The following is a 21903-nucleotide window of genomic DNA, read 5'->3' on the forward strand; positions in this document are numbered from 1 at the left end:
AAGATATATACTCTAACTTTTATTTTTGGATCCACTCAAGTTGCTTAATGAAATCATGAGAACATAGCATGCCAACCTAATGACGTTGGTTGACATCTCCATGACTTAGAATATTTTTAAGGGGCGGAAAACAACAGTAAATTCAATCTTTGAACCTCTGTTTGACTTATTTCCAAGCTGATTTGGCTCTTGATCCAAAAACAATGTGTGTAGCGCACAAACCAAATTACCACTTTTATTAAAGGTCAAACCTTGTATCCTGAATAGAAACTATTGCTTTACTTTGGTCAAAGTAGTATCACAATAAAGCTTTAAATTATGCTTTTTGGTCCATTGAAGAATTTTCTTGACATTTGCTAAACATGAACCTTTCACAACTTTTGTTCATGAGTTTAATTAGAGTTGTTTGATCAAGGTTGCAAGGTTTTGTTGACACCACATGTTCTCATTCACTGGATAAGGCAATTCAAACAAGGACATAACTTGTCATTTCATGTGACTTCTTGATTCTAATCTTCATGAAACCTTTCCAATTGTCAATATGACTTGATGCTAAGGTGATGCACATGAAAGAGGCATGTTGAACACTACTCAATCCTACATTTGAAAAGGGTCAACATGTAAGCAAGGGGTATTGTCCAAGTTCAAGTTGTGGCTCATTTTCATAGATTTGACCTCAACACCTTCATCACCACTTCTGAGATAAGGAACTAAAGCTCCTGATTACCACTTAACAAGTCATGTTTGAGCTCAAACCCACTTCTTAGCATGTGGATAACACCTGGGGTGTTACATGGTAGACGTCGAGGAAGTCAACCACCTTAAAGGTGAGTGGCTCCTTGAGGAAGGTCTCTGGTTGGCTAAAGGTGACATTGAGCCAGATGCGCCTGAGGGGCACGACCTTCTTCCTCAGGATGATTCCATAGAATGGTGCCTTGCTGGGGCATAAGCTGCTCCATGGGATGCCCATCTTGTCGAGGGTGCTGGCATAGAGTATGTTGAGGCTACTATCCCCGTCGATCAGCACCTTAGTGAGGTGCGTGGTGACCCACGATCAGGCTAACCATGAATAGGTACTGCCCTAGGTGTGGAACATGATTAGGATGATCATCCTAGTTGAAGGTGATGGACATTTGGGACCATCAGAGCCACGTTGGAGTGGCAAGGGTGTGAATGATGTTCACCTCCTGCTCGGTGATGTGGCACTATCGGCGGCATTTGTATGCCTAGGAGCCCTTGAAGATCTTGAGACAACGATCAGGCTGAGGAAAATTAGCATCATCGTTCGAGGTGGTGTTCGCTAGCTCATCGGCCTTGGGGGCAGGCTTCTAGGCCTTGCCCTGCTAGCCAATGGTGCTGTAGATGTAGCTCCTAATGGTGGCACAGTCTTTGAGGAGGTGATTCACCTATCCCTTGTGGAATGGGCAGGGGGACTTGAGCACCTTCTCAAAGTGCTTGGGGCATGCGCTATACCCACGGGGCTAAGGTCTGGTGGCATAGTTAGCTGTGGCCACCATCTCCTCCCTATGGCACTTTCAGTCCTTATTCCTCTTGTTGCGGCAACGCTAGGACGAGACGGGGTCATCACCACCATATCCACCATGGAGGTGGTCTGCGATCTTGTGCTTGCCACTGAAGTTGGCCTAGACAGCCTCCTCACCTATGGCGTACTGGGTGGCAACGTCCAGGAGCTCTCGCATCTTGCGTGGGGTCTCATGGCTGAGCGCATGGATGAGAGCCTCGTAGGTCATGTTGTAAGATGAGGGAGTTGATCATGTTGACATTGGTGATGTTGGGGAGCTCATTGTGCTTCTTGGAGAAGCATTGGATGTACTCCTAGAGGGTCTCGTTGGCCATCTACCTATAGTTACAGAGGTCCTAGGAGTTTCCTGTAGTTATAGAAGTTGACAATGAAGACTGAACAGAGGTCACCCCAGCAGCGGATGCTACCAGGCTTGAGCCAAGCCCTAGTCGAGCTTGATAGAAGTAGGGGAAGGTACTAGACAATGAAGTCATCATTTGACCCCTAGCCTTCATCGTGAGGTGGTAGTCCTCTAGCCAATGGTCCAGGTCAGTCTCACCATTGTACTTGGAGATGTGCATTGGTGGCCTAGAAATGCCTACGGTAGGGAGCCACCTGGATCGCTGCACCAAAAGCTAGGGGGCAAAATGATCTAGGGCAGCGACCCCACCCCGTCACTTAGGGGTACATGATGCCGAGGAGTAAGGTTATGCCTTCACTCCTCCTAAGGCTTGGCACCCCACATCCATGGCTAATCAGAGTTGTTGCCAAAGGTGACGCCATTGCTTGTGCCCATCGGTAGGGCTTGCGCATCAGAGCGATCCCTGTTGTCTATGGTTGTCGGTAGGGATGACCTAGAGAGTGCAATGCGATGCTAGGAGGCAGAGTTCTTGGCCTACTGCTTGAGGGCAACATGGAGAAGCCGCTTCACCTCATTCAGCTACTCGTTGGTCTTTGGGTCTGGCATGTCAGAGATGTCTTCTAGACGGTAGGTGGTGGCCACCATGTTGTACACTGCATGGGGAAAGCAAAGGCCGCTAGAAGCCCTAGTGTGGGCATCATCGTCATCGTCGAGGGGGTGTGTGGCTCATTTCTAGGCAAGGTCCTACCTTTGGCGCTCGAGCTCTACCTCGGTAGTCTCTAGGTCCACCTACCGAGCTCACAGGTGGTCCTTCTTCTCCTAAAGGTAGGCCTGTGTCTTGGATTCTCCCTTCTCCCCTCTCTTAGTCTGACCTTATCCCTTATATAATGAGATAGGTTAGGTACATGGTGGTTTGGGGAGATGAGTCTATGGTCTACATGCACCGGAGTCTAGGATGGTCTTTTAGCAGAGCTCTGTGAACAATGATGGTGTCATGGAGCTAAAGAAGCCTTAGGCATCATCTGGCTGCTCTCTTCTAATGCTCTATGTGTCAGGTTATGTCAGCATGGACCGGCCTCCCTAGTGGAACTTATGGAGTCTTCTTGGTGGCAAAGGAGGTTGGCTCTAGGGGCTGACTTGCGGGCCAGGGGAGCCACCTAGCCCTTGGAGGCCAAAGGAAGCTTGTCTTCTTGTGTCATGCCCTGTGCGTGACCCTATCGTAGGAGTGGCTAGCAAGGCCATGCCCGAAGCATAGTGTCTAGGAGCCCCCAAGCCTCGGTGGCTTAGGGCTTGTCTTCTTGCACCTAGGCCCTTACTAGCGTCGTAAGCTAAGCAGGAGCCAAGGCTCATGCTTGAATGTGTTGTCGATTAGGAGCCTTAGGCCTAGGCAAGCCCCTAAGCCCTGTGCAAGGGCTACACCATGTCCTAGGCTCAGTCAGGTTTCTTCTTTATAGGGTGCACTGTGAGCATACCCGATGTGTATAGCCCCCGAGCCCCTATGTGGTCCTAGAGGGGTCGGTCGGGACATCCTTTGGTCAGAAACCATTGATCCCAAGGCTTAACATACTCATATGTTAGGATCTCATTAGTACCCTAGCTGGTGTCTAGGAATAATGATGTAGCACTTGCACCATACAATGAATGAATGTTCTGCTTGTCCTATGGTCTTATCCCCATCACCTCCAAGAAAGTCAAGAGCCACTTCCCTATAGTCTTTGATAACTCTATCCTCATTGACTGCTATAATAGCCAAGTGGAATTGGATTTCCATGGCTTCTTGGTGTCTTGTCAGGGTCCATAGGAGAAACAATACTAGTAGCCACCATGATTGTGCTATTCCCAATGGGAATGTGCAACTCACATGGCATCATCTTCAGTAGTGATGTCATCAATGAGGAAGTGTTGCAATGCATCCTCTTGATTTGGGAGCTCAGTGGAAGCATAGCTGCTTCTTAGTTGAGGAGGGATAGTGTTGACTCCATGCTCTGATGTTGACTGACTAAGGCTACTCTAATGTAGTGCAACTTGATGTTTGATTTCCTCTTGCAATCTCACATCTAAGTTTTGTACTTGCTCCTATGATCAAAGCACCACCACCTCTAACCTGTGGATCCACTCTACCTCCTCGTCCTTCCATCTCTGGTGGCTTCTGTAGCTAGTGGATGTCCTCAGGGAAGCCATGCCAACACAAAATCAATACTTTGCCTCGTGTATGCCTAGGGTGTTCAGGAGTCTCAAGGGCATACAGTCAGCTCATCCTTCTCTCGGTCGGGCACAAATGCACCATTGGTAGAAGCATTCACAATATCAAAAAGTCTTCTTGCTTCTATTCTGATTGTTCCACCAACTAATAGGCTCCTTGGACTCTGGGTCTAGTGATCCCCATGCTTGAAAAAACAATTTTTGGAGCATTCGGGCCAATCGATTGAAAATGGTGGGTCCCTTTGGCAAGTAGGTCTGCTTCCATTCTTTGTCACCTAGGAATGGCACTCATGTAGCCACCTAATCCTGTTCTATGATGGTATCTCTTTTATCGTGCATTCTGTTGGTTCCTTCTCACCCATTCCTCTCCCTCTTCCTGAGTTCTTGTACCTCACAAATTTTGACCAGTCAGTCCCTCAACTTTTTGTAAGCTCTATTGTCATAGAAATCTAGAGTCAGATTCTTCTTGACAAAGTCATTGCATAGCTTCTTCTTCTAGGTCTAGAATTGTGTGGCCATCTTCTTGAGAGCCCAACTTTTAACTAATTTTTTAAATCTTCATCTCCTGGTAGCTAGGAAATGTGCAATGACTGAATCCCAAAGAAGGTCCTTATCTCGCTTAGAGACAAAACTAATATGAGGATCATCCTTCTTTATTTTCCATTCACGGGCGCTGATCAGGAGCTTGTCCCTAATAAGAAACCCATAGTGGTTTATGAATTTCTTTGCATTCTTTGTTGGTAGGAGTGGTTTGCTGGTATTGGGGTCGACTTATGTGATTATGTAGTGGCCCTCTAACGGTTTTGTCGGGCCTCATACATTTTTACTTTTCATCAACGTTGATCCAGAGGGATATGTATGTACAAACACAAAGATTTAGTAATATATAATATATATACGAATGGGATGTTTAATTTTGTATATATAATTAGAGATGCAAGATTATTAACAAATATACCTCACTAGCACTTTCTTGCATGGGATTTTCTTGCACATCATCAAAATTTATTAAGTATTGAGTGTCGTCATCGAATTCTATCGCATTGTTATCGGCCACGTTAGGGGCCATATTGAGTGTCGGCATTGATAATGTCCATCATGGCCTCATTCTGGTAGTCATCTTGCTGGGTTGGCCATCTTAATTACTAGAACTATATATAAATGAAAACCATATAGTAGTCATGCATATGTTAATGGATCGAAGCCAGGGGCTTAAACTTAAATAACTATAGAATTTAGGGTTACTATTTACGCTAAGCCCCAATTAGGGTTTGCATGCGCTGGACCTCGATCAGGATATAAGGGTTTGGAGCAGAGCTCTGTCGGGTTAGGGTTTGGAGCAGACCTTAGGATATTAAGATATATATCAACATTGGTGTATATAAATATATCAAAATTCATGTCACACTAATAATGTCAATATATCAAAATTCAGATATATATATACCAAAAACTTCATAGCACTAATAAAATCAATCCTTTCAATTATCAAGATTCAAATGTATTTATTCAATATTATTTTCTAAAACTATATTGTTTAATTTTCTATATTGTATTACTGTATATATATAGACTCTACATATTTTCTATATATATTATAGTACACTACAATATTTCTATCTATTTTTCTATTTTTTTCTATGGTAAAAAAATAGTATGAACACACACACATGCTCACTCACTCACTCTAATCACACACAGTGTATTCATCACACACGCACATGATCATTATATCACACACATATATACACTACTCACCCACTCCAGTGAGGACGAGGACGGAGAGGATGATGGCGTATGACAACTTCGGCGAGGATGAGACTGTGGACGCGGGGCCTGAGCGCACATGTGGTGCACGATAGAGAAGGGGTACATCGGAAATGATGGCGTGCAGATGACGGTGCGCGCGGATGACGGTGACTGAGGCGAGGCTAGCGGGTTGATGAGGTGAGGCTGATGCAGGGTGACGAGGCAAGGCCACATGCATGGTCGGGGCTAGGGCCACATGTGACGTGACGACGCATGGCCATCGGTGGGGGTCGGTGGGACAGACGAGGTGGCATGTGCGTGAGAGCCATGCTGGATGGCTAGAGACAAGTGCCCGCCATAGAGGCACTGCATAGCTAGATCCAGCGGGCATGGCATGACGAGGTGAGGCCGGTGGTGGGGACAGAGGCACAACAGTCATGGCTAGATCCAATGAGGATGAAGGTGGACCGGCCACACGTAGCATGGTCAGGGCCAAGGGCCCCTGGCGTGACTCCGGCAAGTCCGATAGTGACAACGAACGACGTGGGGTCAGGTGACAAAGAAAGAAGAAGCATGGCGGTGGCGCGGCTGGGATCGGGCGGAAGAGATGGATGGAGGAAGAGGGGAGAAGGCCATCGGTATATAAAGGGGGGCGCTTTTACTACCTTGTGGAGCCATGGCCTAGGGACTAAAGGACCTTTAGTCCTAGGTGGTGGTTACGACTGGGACTAAAGGTCTGACCTTTAGTCTCGGGTGCAGCCACTGACCCAGGACTAAAAGTGTTTTTTGGTGGGCTAGGAAAACTATCACCCGTGACTAAAGGTGGGCTGCAGTTTGGCTTCTCACCAGTTTTCAGAAGTTTTTCTTTTTTATATATTTCTTTTATAAATATGCAGAGAGTTGTTAATTGCCTAGTAAATAAAATATTAGCCAAAAAGTTAATTAAAATCATGCAAAAATGTACTACTTCAATAAAATCATTAAACCTATTGCTTTTCAATAAAAAATTAGTTTTCACATCTTATTAACGTTAATCATTTGTTTTTTCATCACACATTCTCCAAAGGAAATCCACCATCAAGCAGAAAATTCATTTAAACCGTAGAAAATTTGAAAACATGACAAAAAAATCTTAAAGTCACAATTATTACATAATAGGTCTAATACATCACCATATCAAGTTGGAATGGCAATGAACTTCTTGATGTGTCTCCCTTGGTTATGATCACACCATAGCCATGGAGTGTCCTCATTATTTAGCAGGATGCTTGGGTCACTGTTTAGTGTGAAGGGTGGCATACCATCATTCTTTTCATAATTTTCTAACATGTCAGACCTATCCTCGATTCCCATGATGTTTCTTTTCCCTGAAAGAACTATGTGGCGCTTTGGCTCATTGTCTGAGTCGTTGTTGTTTTTCACTTTTTTGGTTTGGTAGACATGTCCTTCACATAGAACACCTGATTCACATCCTTGGCTAAGACGAATGGTTCGTCTCTATACCCAAGATTATTGAGGTTCACTGTTATCATTCCATACTGATGGTCCATTGTTACCCCACCTTCGGTCACCTTCACCCATTGGCACCAAAACAAAGGGACCTTAAAAGAAGGTTCATAGTCTAGTTCCCATATCTCCTCTATACGGTCATAATATGTTTCCTTATTCCCATTTGGGTCTATGGCATCTATGCGAACACCACTATTTTGGTTGGTGCTCCTTTTATCTTGGGCTATCATTTAAAAGTATTCCCATTTATCTTGTACCCTTTGATTATCAGGATATGCCAAGATGGTTCCCTAGACAACAAGTATAGTTGCTCATCAAGACTCTTGTCACCCTAACATTGTTTTTGCAGCCAACCCCTGGCACATAATCCAAGCTTCAGTCTTCCCCTAGAATTCAGGATCGTACAATGTCCTTGTATACCTCAATATACGGATCCACCAAGGAGGAGTTTTGTAGAACTGTGTAGTGTGCTTTAAGGAAATAATCGTCTTCCTTGCTAATATATGCTTTCTTCCATAGTGTTCCCTTTCCACTTAGTCTTCCCTCATGCCATGATTCAGGAACACCAATCGGGTTGAGGTCAGGAATAAAATCAACACAAACTCAATGACCGCCTTTGTTCCATAGCCCTTGGTGATACTTCCTTCTAGTCGAGCATGGTTGTGAGCATATTTCTTCAGGACTCCCATAAACCTCTCAAAAGGGAACATGTTGTGTAGGAACATAGGGCCAAGAATACTAATCTCTTTGACCAAGTGAACAAGGAGGTGTGTCTTAATATTAAAGAAGGATGGTGGGAACACCAACTCAAAGCTAACAAGACATTGGACCACATCATTCTATAGCTTTCCTAGATGCACTAGATTGATTCCCTTTTGAGAAATTGTGTTGAGGAATGCACAAAGTTTCACGGTGGCTAATCGTACATTTGGAGGTAGAATCCCTCTCAGTACAACCGGTAGCAATTATGTCATAAGCACTGTGGCAGTCATGAGACTTTAAGTTTAGGAATATTTTCTCTACCACATTTATTATCCCCTTTACATTCAAGGAGTGGGACCTTGATGCTGCTTAGGCATTCAAACATGCTTTCCTTCTCTTCTTTACTAAGAGTGTAGCTGGCAGGACGTAAGTAATGTCATCCATCATCTGCCTTCTATGGATGTAGGTTGCCTTGTTCTTTCAAACACTACAAGTCATGTGTTGCTTTTAGTGTGTCCTTAGGCTTCCCATACACACCCATGAAGCCTAGCAGGTTCACACAAAGATTCTTTATTCAGGTGCATCACATCAATCACGCTGTGGACCACTAGGACTTGCCTAGTAGGGTAGCTCCTAAAATATGGACTTCTTCATCCACATGGGTGCATGTCCATTAGCATCATTCGGAATATGTTGGCTACCAGGTTCCTTCCCAAAGACTACTTGTACATCCTTGACCATATTGAATACATCCTCACCACTATGGTTGTCAGGCTTTGTTCGCTGCTCTGCCTTACCTTTAAAATGATTGCCTTTCTTTCTTAGGGCGTGATTCAATGGAAGAAATCGATGATGGCCTATGTACGCACCCTTTTGACTTTTTTTTCAAAAATATACTTTCCATGTCATCAAAACAGTGCGTGCATGCATTATATCCCATGTTTGACTATCTTGAAATATTACTAAGAGCAGACCAATCATTGATTGTTATGAACAACAATGCTCGTAGGTCAAAGTGTTCCTGTTTGCACTCATCCCACACATGTACGCCTATGCTATTCCACAAAAGAAGTTCCTCAACTAATGGCTTCAAGTATACATCAATGTCGTTTTCAGGTTGCATCGGGCCTTGGATGCGCAATGGCATCATAATGAACTTCTGCTTCATGCACATCCATGGAGGAAGGTTGTAGATAGATAGAGTAATAGGCCAAGTGCTATGATTGCTGCTTTGCTCCCCGAAAGGATTCATGCCATCCATACTTAAAACAAACCTTAAGTTTCTTGCGTCATCTACAAACTCTAAGAATTCTTTGTTTTGCTCTCCACTGAGACCCATTAGCGGGGTGTCTCAACACATCGTCCACCTTATGGTCTTCTTTGTGCCATCATAATAACTTTGCATGCTCTTTGTTTCTGAACAAATGTTTCAAGCATGGTATTATAGGAGCATCCCACATCACCTTGGCAGGGATTCTCTTCCTAGGACGTTCATAGTCACCCTTAACATCACTAGGGTCATCTTGCCTGATCTTATACCGCAATGCATGGCATACCGAGCATGCATCCAAATTCTCGTACTCCTTGCCATTGTAGAGGATGCAATCATTAGGATATGCATGTATCTTATGGATTTCTAATCCTAGAGGGTAGACAACTATTTTGCTTGTATGTAGTGGGGGGCAATTCATTAGCCTTTGAAAGCATCTTCTTTGCGATAGTTAGTAACTCTCCCAAATCCCTTATCAGATATACCATTCTTTGCCTTCCATTGTAGCAATTCTAGTGTGGTATCCCAACTTTTTTTGCTCCTCTTCGCAAGTCAGATATAGCAATTTCTTGTGATCCTCTAGCATGCGCTTGAACTTGATCTTCTCCTTTTCACTTTTTCATTCTCTCTATACATCATGGATGTCCTAACCAAGATCATCAGCGAGCTCATCTTCTGCCGCTACCTCTTCTTTAGCCGCTACCTCTTCTTCAGCTTCCCCATTGCAGTATCATCAAAGGCACCATATTCAACAAACCCATGAATAATAATGTTGTCATCATCCCCTTCTTCTTCTTGATCTTCTTCCATTATAACACCACTTTCTCCATGCTTAGTCTAACAAATATAGTTTGGCATGAAACCCGACGCAAATAGGTGTTCGTGAAGGATCCTTGAGCAAGAATCATCCTTCACATTCTTACATAGAACACATGGGCAACACATGAAACCATTCCGCGTGTTTGTCTTGGCCACATTTAAGAAATCATGCATGCCCCTAATGAACTCTGGGGAGCGGCGGTCAGCATTGTACATCCATTGCCAGTTCATCTGCATTATATGACGTACAACATATCAAAAACTTGTAATAACCCATATTATACAACATGCATGATTAGCAATTAATTAAAAGATCCAAAATATCCATCAATCAACATGATATATTAATATCCTATGCCACATAGTTGTTTCACTCTCGAACATTAATTTATTAAAGCCTTGATACAATGTAGACAAATCCCAAATAGCACTAAACAAACTAAACCTATAATGCACTTCAGCAGAATAAGGATTTCGTGACCAATTCCAACTAAAATAGACATATCATTCTTCTGCTGGTTCACTGCCTCATCATACATAGGTGCACTCTCATCAGCTTGTCTCTGCCATCTTTGCAAGAGTTTTTTAGATGTGCACAACATACTCTTCCTCCTAGTACCAACCATTACATGATCCAGTGCCATCCCACTGAAATTACAACACCAAATCAAGAACTTTAATCAAAATCATCATGAAAAATGGCTACAAATGATAATAAAACATGACAAGAAATAACTCACATTGCGATCGAGACACGTATAGAAGATGCGCCCTTGGTTGGGACCCTTCTTCTTCACCCTATACTCTAGTATAGTCGTCTACCCACACTTGCCACACGCAATGAGAGGAAGGACCTAGCCTCAGTCGCTTAGGGACCCCATGCGAGGCCGAGGACCCTGAAAGCAGTCGCCATCTATGACTCTCTATACTCATTTTCATCAACTACTATAAATTCTCATTTTGTGAACCTTGAAATTAAATGAGCCTATATACTAGCGAAGAAAGGTGGATACTCGTTTAATTTTGATCAGCTACTTTAAGCTTTCTTCAACTACATTTGCAAACTATCAAGTGAGTTTGAGCTCAAATGGTGTTTAAATCCAAAAAATTCACCATTCTTTCTAATGTAAAAAAACCTTAAATTTCTCTATTTCTAAACCATGAAATGAGGTAATGAAAGGTGCATACTAGTTTTGATGAGCTACTATAAGATTCCTTCATCTGCAAATGCAAACTATCAAGTGATTTCGATCTCAAATGGTATATAAATAAAAAAATCCACCATTATTCCCAATCTAGAAAACCACAAATTTCTCTATTTCTAAACCACAAAATGAGCCATGCTAGTGATGAAACATGAGAGGATAAAGTTGCTAACCTTTAGAACCAAAGAATGGATGGAGGAATCGAATGAAGTCTTGAAATGGCGGCCAAAGACAAGCAAGAACAGAGGAGACGAGCAAGAACAGAGAGCTTGAAATAGCTTGGGCCAGGGGAGGAAGAAGGAGAGTATATAGCTATAACATCCTTGATGTTAAAAAAAAATAATTAAGAAGGTGATCATGTCATCATTATGCATAATCATCACGCATCAACTCATGAGTGCATTTCATGTTTATATTATAGTATGCAAATGTTATTTTATGGAGTGTTTTATATATTACCTGAAATAATGTTAATAATAATGATTAGGAAACTTTGTGAATCTTGATGTGGGAATCTTTTAAACAAGTAAATCCTTCCTTAGTAAAAGTTTTATAATTTTTGTTGCAATGCTTGGTGTGGACCTTGTTTTATGATATGTGTTGACTTGTATGGATGAATCAATTTCAAAACATTTGTGTTTAATTGGATTTCCTGAAAACCTGAATTTCCTAGCATTTAAGTTTACCCTGGGTAACCCAATTCAAAATCTAAGCACATTTTGGGGTTGAGTCTAAAAGCAAAAGTGTAGAGTTTGTCATGGTGTATGAAGTTGGTGTTTGGAGTTTTCAAAGTTGTTTTATAAAATTTGAAGTAATTTGAAAAGGCGAAATTCTTTAAAAGTCCCCTAATTGAATTCCAAAGTTCATTTCAAAATGTAGACCGAATTTGGGTATTGTTATAAAAGAAAAGTTGTAGAACTTTGAATTTGGAACAACTTTTATTTTTGGAGATTTTTGAGTTGCCACATAAATTTGGGAGTAATTTGGGATTCCAAGCGAGTGGCAATTCTGTAAATTCGGTGAACAGTAACCGCGGAAGCCACCTCACCGTCGGTGATCTTCGATCGTCTTCCAGTCGTCGTCGTGGCTGCCTTTGGCTCTGTGCTGGCTTGGAGAAGCTGCTACGTGTCGTCTTCGTGTCCGTGGTCGAGCTTTAAAGCCAAGCGCCGGTGCCGTCTCTCTATTTTTCTCTCTCAGAACCCGCTGCCGGCCGAGCTCTCTTTGTCGGTGAAATTCATCGCCAATGATCAACCATCACCCAATAGCTCACTCACCTAGCTTCGCTTGCTCCTTGCGATGCTCCCTCACCCTTTTTCCCTACCTCTACCAGCTCAGATTGCCCGCGCGCTCGAATTTCGTCGCGACCGAGCCGCCATGGCCACCGAGCTCCACCTCTCCGTCGCCAGAGCGCTCTGGTGCCTATCTCCTCCTCTCGAGTATGGTTCTGAGCTCTCCGTGATACCATGTTGCTCGTTAACTTATTCATTTTACCTCTACCGCTCAGAGAACGCTGGAACGACACCGCCGCTGTTCACGTCGTGGCCATCCGTCATGGCCGCCGAGCTCGCCTCCGCCGTGGCCGGCCTACTCCGGCTGCTCTCACTCATTTCTTTCTCTTGTTTTGCGCTTCCCTCTGTGCCGTGATGCTCACAAGCAAACCGGTTGCTCGTCTTGTCCACAGGACACGTCGGAACGTAGCCTGCCGCCATGTCCGTCGTTGTAGATCACCGGTGCACGTGGGCAGCCCTTCACCGGCCATCTCCGGCAACAATTTGTCCACACACGAGTGTGCACAGGTCCTTGCTTGCTCCAGCACCTCTCCTTCACCGCCTGCGAGCATCATCCGACTGGAAATCGAGCTTCTCCGGCGTCCTCTGTTCTTCAAAATCGCGATCAGGGACTTCGTCTTCAAATTCGGGAATAGGGAGGGGCTTTCCTGTGAATCGCAGACTCATGTGAATAGTGCCTTTTGGATCTGTTTGCTTTGAAATTTGCTGAACTTTGATAATTCGTACAAAACCATAGAAAAATCATAAAATAACAGATGGGGACTTTTTGGAATCCTTGTAAAATTTCCTATGCAATAGATCTATAATATGTCATGTTTTAGTTTAAAGTTTTAGCTATAAAAATGGATTTGTGAAGTTAGGGTTTTAATGCTAGTTGTATTTGTCCTTTTTCATAACTACAGATGTAGGGCTCCAAATGAAGTGAAATTTTTATGGCATGCTACTCATGTGATGTTTAATATGTGATAAAAATTTCATGGTCATTGGTTATTGTATTAGTGAGTTAATAATTATTTTCTTGCAATTATTGTTTTGGGACAGTTTTTGGGACAGTTTGGATTACATCATGATTATGATGTTTTTTGGGAAACTTGTTAATAACAAAGTTGTAGATAATTCATGTATCTAGCTGCTGTTAAAATTTGGTGGTATTTGGACTTGTGGTTTGTGTGTTATGCCTATTTAAAGTTGGGTTTCATAAATGGCTGCTCTCTGTCAATTGTGGACCAGTTTCTGTAAATGGGTATATTTGACTTAGTTAACTTGAGAATCATGCTAATATGATTAAATATGAGTTGTAGAAAATTTTATAAGCTTTCCAGAATGTCTTGTTGCATGGCTATTGGGTTTGTATAACTCTAGTTATGATCCAAACATGAACCTGTTGTTTCCAGTCCAGAAATAGACATATGCTAGTTATGGTTGTTTACTCCATGTGTTGCTAAGTGTGGCTTATGCCCTTGTTGATGGTCAAGTTATGATACTTGTGACCTTGTTAAACTTGTGTCATGCTTGATGTGCTTGCTCTCTATAGTTAATTATGTGATGTTAGTTAAATAGTAAACCTTAATGACTTAGGTTTTGTTTGAAATTTTGATTGAGTGATGACCTTGGGTCATTAGCATAAGATGATTCTTGGTACTTAAAGTAAGTAGTTGGGTTTACGAAAAAGGTTTAGTTAGTTTGACTTGTAACAGTATCTCGAAGGAAAGTTGTATTCGAATTGTTAATTTTACATCCATCATCAAGCATCATGTTTCGTATCCCGCATCATAATAAACATGGCATTGTTACTACGTGTAGTGAACGAAGGTGAACACGTGGTAGTTAATCAAGTTACGGAGGAGGTTAATCCATCTGTTGAGGTCAGATCTGATACTTGTGGAATGTCGCAGGAACCTAACTTTTCTGTCAACGAAGGCAAGCCCCGGATGCATTTAACCCTACCTTGTGTTTTACAAATTAAGTGATTAGGAGTCAAGTGGAAACCTAATTGGTGCATCACCAACCTTAGTTTTTCCATATCTACCTTGTTACCAGTTTTAATTCGTAAATGACTAGTTATGCTTAGTCCTGCTTAGCCGGGTGATTACCTGTCACCTGAGAGTTTTAAATGGATCTTTGGTTACTTATGTTATCATGAGATATGAGCATGGGAAGTAATAAATCTAGACCGGGCGGACTCGGTGTGTGAGAGCCACAAGACATGGAGGTCTTGTGAGCGGCTTCTTTTCGCCTGTGTCGATTAAGGTCCGTCCGTTGTTGAATTGCATGAGGTGAGAATTTGTAGTACTAACCACATACTCCGGTAAGCCTTAACTCGGCTATTCTATTATGAGAATGGCTACTCGCGCACTGGGAGTGGAGAGATGGCGGGAATAGCATGTACCCACGTGGCAATGGGCTGGATTGGTGGAGTACTGTATTCTCGGGTGGCGCGGACCCATTCTTATTTTAGAAGATCCGAGGGTAGGTTGATATATGTAAGTCGGGGACCTGCATATGTCGTGTGGTCTAGATCCCCAGCTGGGTTTATAATCGTTCAAATCGTCGTTGCTCCTCGGTTATGGAGACTCAACTCACTATTATCATCGTAGTTAATAACTAGAACTTGAGTAAGGTTTGAGAAAGTGTGGGATATGAAGTTTCATGATCTCATTACGGATCATGTCAGCTTTGTATATGATCTTTTTAATGATAAAAATGTTGATATAAAGAATTTTGTTAAAGAGCTTTTACGCAAAAAGAACTTTGATTATTGCTAAAAGCCGTACCTTGAATCCCTAAGCCTGCATTCCTGAGTCTTCTCAGTTCTTATTTCGGTTAAGTCTTGTTGAGTACTTTTGTACTCAGGGTTCGTTGACCCTTGTTGTAGGTGAGCCTTATGAGCAGGTCTGTTTTGGACCTTGCTGCATGACTGTTGTTCTTATCGATAACGATAAGTGAATGTGTGATCCTTAGGCAGGATGCTTATTTTGTGTGTTATGTTTATGTTAATTATGCCACTCCACTACTACTATGGTTTGTAATAATTATCGAACTTAGTTTGTAAGGTTTGAAACAACTGGTTTGTAAATTAAGTTATCGTAAGTCTTCCGCTATTTTACTCTGATGAATATATTTGAATAAATATTGTAATACTGCAATGACTCTGTAATGTGATCCTGCTCGAAAATCGTGGATGATTCGGGGTTCCCCGAGGACACCCGACAGACTTCTTAAGTTACCAGGAACATATGCATAGTTGTCAAAGGTCGTTGGATAGTGACAAGTGCATGTGGGTCCTATAACTTAGGAGGTTCTGCCACAATAGCCTAGGACCTGTAGTCCTAGTTTTTTATTCAATCCCAGACTACAGGTGGACTTCTATTCCTAGTTAGATCCGCCAACTGGGATTGAAGGTTTAGTCATGGCTGGTAGCTCCAACCAGGGCTAGAGGATGACCTTTAGTCCTAGGTTTGAACCACCAACCATGACTAGAGGTCCTCTCCTGCAAAAGCGTGCAGCTCAAGCTGTTGGGCAGGGGACTTTAGTTCCAGTTGGTGGCTCCAACCGGAACTAATCTTATCTTTAGTCTCAGGGCCCAAAAATGGTCGGGACTAAAGCCAAAAATCAAAAGTCTGTTCTCTAGTAGTGTCAGTAGCCCCTGTCATTCGACTTTTCTAGAAGAATGGCCTATTATTCCTTTCCCCTTTTTCTGGTTCTTCTTTTGGCTCCTAATATATTTCCTTCCACACTAACGTGCTTTTCTACCACGAGTCCAATGCAATTACCTACCGGCTAATCCTACTGGCGCTGCCACTCGCAATCTTATTAAACTAGCTCCATGGGGAGTTGTTGTAATACTCATAACTCCTCTCCCCAACGTTGCTATGGAATTATCAAACACCGTCCACCTTCTTAAAATCATGGTAGTTTCCAACTTGCCAAAAAGTATTGGGAGGAATAAATAAGACCATCTCCAAAGGTTTCTAATAATTCACTCTTAAAATATCAAAATTTTGATCTTAGAGACAGTTTTCTTCGCGGCAGTTTTTCGTGCGAGATCAATAGGCCCGTCACATCTAGGTTGTCGCTGCCTCCTTGCACGCTTCTGCCATCGGCCCCTGGGAAGGAGGTGGCAATGGGGCACAGATCAGGCGGGCATCATGGACAAGAAGGTGTTGCAGCTTATGTTCTGGGCACTCAACTGCAACCCAAAGCCAGTGTGCATGGTGGCGCGGGTCACAAGCCCTCCGACGACCACACCTGCTGGACTACGCTCAGGACGATTGCAAGGTCACCACTGGGACGGCGGGCGCCGTCATCAAGCGCAACAAGCGCCTAGGCCTCTCCAAGTATCGCTTCATCCTCAACATGATCATCAAATCCGGCATCGGCGAGCACACCTACTGCCTGCGCAACGTGCAGCTGGGCCACGAGGAGAGCCCCACCCATAGGGACGCGCTGGAGGAGATGGACGACGTGGTGGGGGTGCTCGCCAGCATGAGCTTCAGCACGTGCGATGTCGACCTGGTTGTCCTCAACGTGGGCTCCTACTCCCCGGCGCCGGCGACCTGCTGTATGTGTTAGGACCCCTGCGAGCGAAGGAGACAATCGGCGCAACGCGGGGGATAAGCGCGACGGGGAGTGCGCGGATTTATCCACTGTGTATGGGTGATTTTTTCAAGTGTTTTGGAAGGTGGGATTGAGAATTATTGAAGATGGGTTTTTTCTAATCTTGCCAAAAATCCTAAATTTGGAGATTTTAATGGGAACTCTTGAAGATGCTTTACATCCCATATGTTGTAATTTTCTTTGCATAAATCTACCCACCACTCACCATGCACAATTGCCCAATGGCCAATGCCGAAGTTTTACTGCCGTCATGACCTTCAAACGACTAGGTAGCTTAGAGAACGTGCAAGAGTACACAATATTTTCTTCAAAAAACATAGAATTTTGCAACTCCTAAAAAAGTATCGGAAGGAATAAAGAAGGCCATCTCCGAGAGTTTCTAATAATCCACTCCTGAAATACAGAAGACAATTTTATATCAGGAATTCCTATACTATTTCTGAATTATCTTAACCACTTCATATATTTTTCTCTCTCTTGTACATTTGTATCAGAAACCCTTTCCTACTCTTTATTGTTTCCACGCCCTTGCACCTTTAGATTGGCCGACAAACACGCACGGGGGGAGAAGATACGCGTGACTCGAAAGCGCGTAACTTTACGTGAAACAGGGTAACTTTTTTCAAGTTCTAAAAGATTAGGAGGATAGATTAAGAGTTGTTGGAGAAGAGTTTTTTCTCATCTTGTTAAAATCCAAAGATTAAGAAGGGATTGAGGGAACTTTTACAGATGCTCTTAGCCGTCTCTTGTGTTCTCTAACGTACTAGCCTTTCATGCATGCACATGTTACCTTACCATTGACGTTGCGTTTTAATTCAATCTTATTCATTCAAATATTTAACCATTTTCATTTCTTATTAGGCAATGTGCGGCAAGGTTTAAGTTTTGTATACATCCTTCCTTAAAAGCTAGTTGAATAAAAACTAGAATCACTGGGACATCACTCAACAAGATTAATTAGAAGTCTAGAACTAAGGTTATTCTCCGGGTTTTTGAACTATATGGGTTTTTTAAAGAAGAGCCATACTCAATTCTCACAATATCAAATCTCAACTCTATCTCAACTGATAGATTACATGATTTATTTATACATGGAACATTCCGCTTTATTGGATGTGAACATAAGCATAAGCAAAAAAACAAGTGCGTGTTTGGGACTACTCCACAAATTCTACCGTAGAGCAGCTCCATAAAAAATGTGGAGTTTAGGGAGCACTCCTTTAGGTGCTCTCACAACCACTATTTTTTTCGAGCAGAGTGCGTAGAGCTGGACCTGTTTAGCTAAAAAAACATGGAGCGAAACTGAAAAACATGGAGCGGAGCAGTCCCAAACACCCCCTAAAAGGTCATCTTGGTGGACTATTTGATGAGTCTTCTTCCATTCTCATGTAGCCACTGACCGTTTGTTCAACCTCCACAAAAATGACCATAATTCTTAGCTCGGAAGTTCAAATGATTCACTGTTTGTTGCGTTGTAAACTAGACTCAAATACCCATTTTCAAAACAGCTTTACCTATGAAGCTATTTTTTGTCTCCTGTCACAAGGGAATGGGATGAGAGAGAGCTAAAAAAAGTAGCTTACCATAGCTTCATCTGACCAAGTGGGTCCCAATTTAGGTAGGTGGTAGATTTGCCCCGTGAAGTACTGGCGTGGTCACGGATGTCGAGCCACGCGCCCGCAGGGCCGAGACGCGTCCGCCGGGGGACGCTGGGCTGGGGTGTGGCTGCCGGAGCGCAGGGACGCCGGGCTGGGGTGCGGTCGTCAGATGGTAGGGATAGGGCGTAGCCACCGGGGACACAGGGACGAGGCGCGGCGCCGAGGGCACGAGAGAGGGCGCTCCCACCGGGGCATGGCTAGGATGCACTACCAGGGCACAACCAGCCAACGGAGACGTGGCCACCGGGAGTGTGCGGCTCGGCCATCGGAGCCATGCGCGGACGCCGCCTAGGCCACACACCATGAGAAAGTCGGGCCCGCCGGATGCGCTCAAGAAGAAGACAAGCAAAGAAAAGATCCGTGAGGAGATAAGAAAAGAAAATAAAAGAAAAGAAAAACAAAGAGCATTTTAGGCATTTCTTTCATTTGGTTCATCAAATGAAGCTGTTTTTCTAAACACTTTTTTCAAAACAGCTTAACTTTCAAAAAAAACCTGCTTGTGAAGCTGTTTTCAAAAAAAAAAACTAGCTTCACTGGTGAAGCTTACCTGTGCCGAACGGGGCCATAACATATGAATGTTGAAATATTTGAAATTGATACTAACAAGCAATGAATTGTTGCATTAATTCTGCCGGCTTCCGCTGGCCTTATCAGATAGGCATATGGCCAACATCATGGAAGCATATAGAAAACATAAATTAATCCTCACAGTCCTAATAATTGTGATGGAAGGGTGAATGGCAGGTAGACATGTCAAACTTTGTTTATATTATACGAGGAAAAAGAGGAGTACATATTAATATACCACTGCAAATCATTATAACTGACTATATAAACCATGGAAATGAACTGATTTATACTCCCAGTCTCCCACCTTTTGCTGGGAGTAAATAGGTGCTGTAAAATCTCTCCCACATGGAACTGGAAAGTACAAGCAAGCAAGAAAATATGAACGGGCCATCATGCCACGGTGCTACCAGGTGGTAGAACTCTGGAGCATGGCAATCTCCATTGACGATGCCATTCTGTCACCAGTTCAACAACGCGTGCGCGCAGACACGACGGCAGGCCGGCCGGCAGCAGCCGACACGCGACTAATAAGGTGCGGGGCGTGGAGCAGCTGACTTGGACCCGGTATCCTTAGACGACACTTTACCCGACACTCCTTCACCGGGCTTGCGGACGACCATCTTGGAATCCTCAAGCCCCGCCGCTGACGGCTTGATCGTGCCCTTACCACCCTTGCCGCGGCGCCTGGGCGCCGCGACTGTGGAGGTCATGAACCCGGCCGGCAAAATGGGCTCGCTGACCTCCATGATGGACACGGAGTAAGGGCGCGCTGCGACGACCTTGACGAGCTTGGCCACGCAGGAGGCGCCGGGCGCGCCAAAGTACATCTGCCCGTCGTCGGCCCTGGAGTAGTTGAGGACGCCGAGTTTCTTGTCGGTGTTGGAGAGCAGCGTGGGGAGGATGGCAGTGCGCGTCTTCATCTCGTCCAGCTTGATGGGGTCGAAGTAACTGAGAAGGACATGGTTCGCGACCGCCGGCCCTAGCTTATCATCGGGCAGCGACGCCAGGGACTTGACCAATTTGTCGGGGACGACCAGCAGCGTCGACGCCCGGAGCTGGTTCGCCTCTCCCGCAACCTTGGTTTGCTGCAGGAGCTTCGAGAACGTGGCAGTACCTGGGCTTGTCGGCCAGCATCTGGATCACGTCGAAGGCAGCCAGAGCCGCGGGCGAGGCCGCGACGAGGAGGAGAAGGATCACTAGGATCTTGGGAGCCATCGTGGTTTGCAGGGATGACCGGAGACTTACGAAATCGATCAATGCATGACTGAGCTTGGCTATAAAAGCCGGGAGGGTTGCTATATTTGGGCAAGGGGTCATCTCCTCCAAGCATTCTCTTTCTCCTCCTGTATAAGCGCCATGGACGCCGTCGGGCTGCTACCCATTTTTGGGCTGGGCATGCGCATTTGGTGGTGCAAAGAAAAAACATAAATTGTGTAAATTTTTGTGGTGTATGTTCTTGGGTCTTTCTTTCTGAAAGCGAGCAACACCAGCTATAGAGAATTGTTTATAGAAAGAAAAAAAGATAGATAATAAATTAGTCATTTCTCCTCTTCGAAACCACAAACCAATCTGTTAGTGGGGATTTTATCAACCAGTTTCCAAGACTCCTGTGTGTTCGAAACAGTATAGACGGTTTCATCTCCATGAAACTTTCATTGTCTCTTTAATTTCTCTTTCTTCATTTATACTATATATACTATGTCAGCTTACGTAATGTATATGAAACTCTAATGAAACCATTATTGAGACCGGTCTAACACTACCTCAGACCAGCACATTATTGTCGGTTCAAGCCCCTATCATTGCCGCAATTTGAACCGGTAATACCAAAGTGGCAGTGATGTGCCGGTCCTATCACCGTCGGTTAAGAAAAACTGGTAGCAATAACAACCTTTCACTGCCTGTAAGTAACACCAATCGGTAGTGTTGATTCGAGCAATACTGCCAGTTCAGCATCTAAGCCAGCATTGATATACATGTGATCTTTGCCGATTCTAGACTGCAACCGACGGTGTTGACTGGCTCAGTACTTAAGCTGGCAGTGCTATACATACAATCACTGTCAGCTTGTGTGGTGAGCTCGCAGTGCTATAATTTTTGTGTGGTACGTCTTATTTCCTATGGTCACGCTAGACTCTCATACATCACCAATCCATCAAGATCTATACTATAACTGTTATGGTTACAAGGACAACAAGTACTGCAGGTCCGCGAATGCTAGACCATACACCCACCTTCGATCCATCTCTATACAAAAAATATTTCTATACCTCAGGCCACATAAAAATGGGGAGAGTTATTTGTAACAACTCGAGTTCGTTACAATATAGGTAGTCATTTTCGACCATCCGAGTGAGTAATCATCCAAGCCCTCGAACAGATCCCTGATGCCTTGAGCTGAACAACCATCATGAACCTACCAAAAAGGAG

At 43.8% G+C, this 21903-nt stretch overlaps 1 pseudogene; it reads right to left on the minus strand.

The window, feature by feature from the left end:
• Positions 1 to 19661: 19661 nt before the first annotated feature.
• Positions 19662 to 20711, minus strand: LOC136463321 (fasciclin-like arabinogalactan protein 3; annotated as a pseudogene).
• Positions 20712 to 21903: the final 1192 nt, after the last annotated feature.

This window comes from Miscanthus floridulus, chromosome 7 (assembly GCF_019320115.1).
Source record: "Miscanthus floridulus cultivar M001 chromosome 7, ASM1932011v1, whole genome shotgun sequence".
Taxonomy (NCBI): domain Eukaryota; kingdom Viridiplantae; phylum Streptophyta; class Magnoliopsida; order Poales; family Poaceae; genus Miscanthus; species Miscanthus floridulus.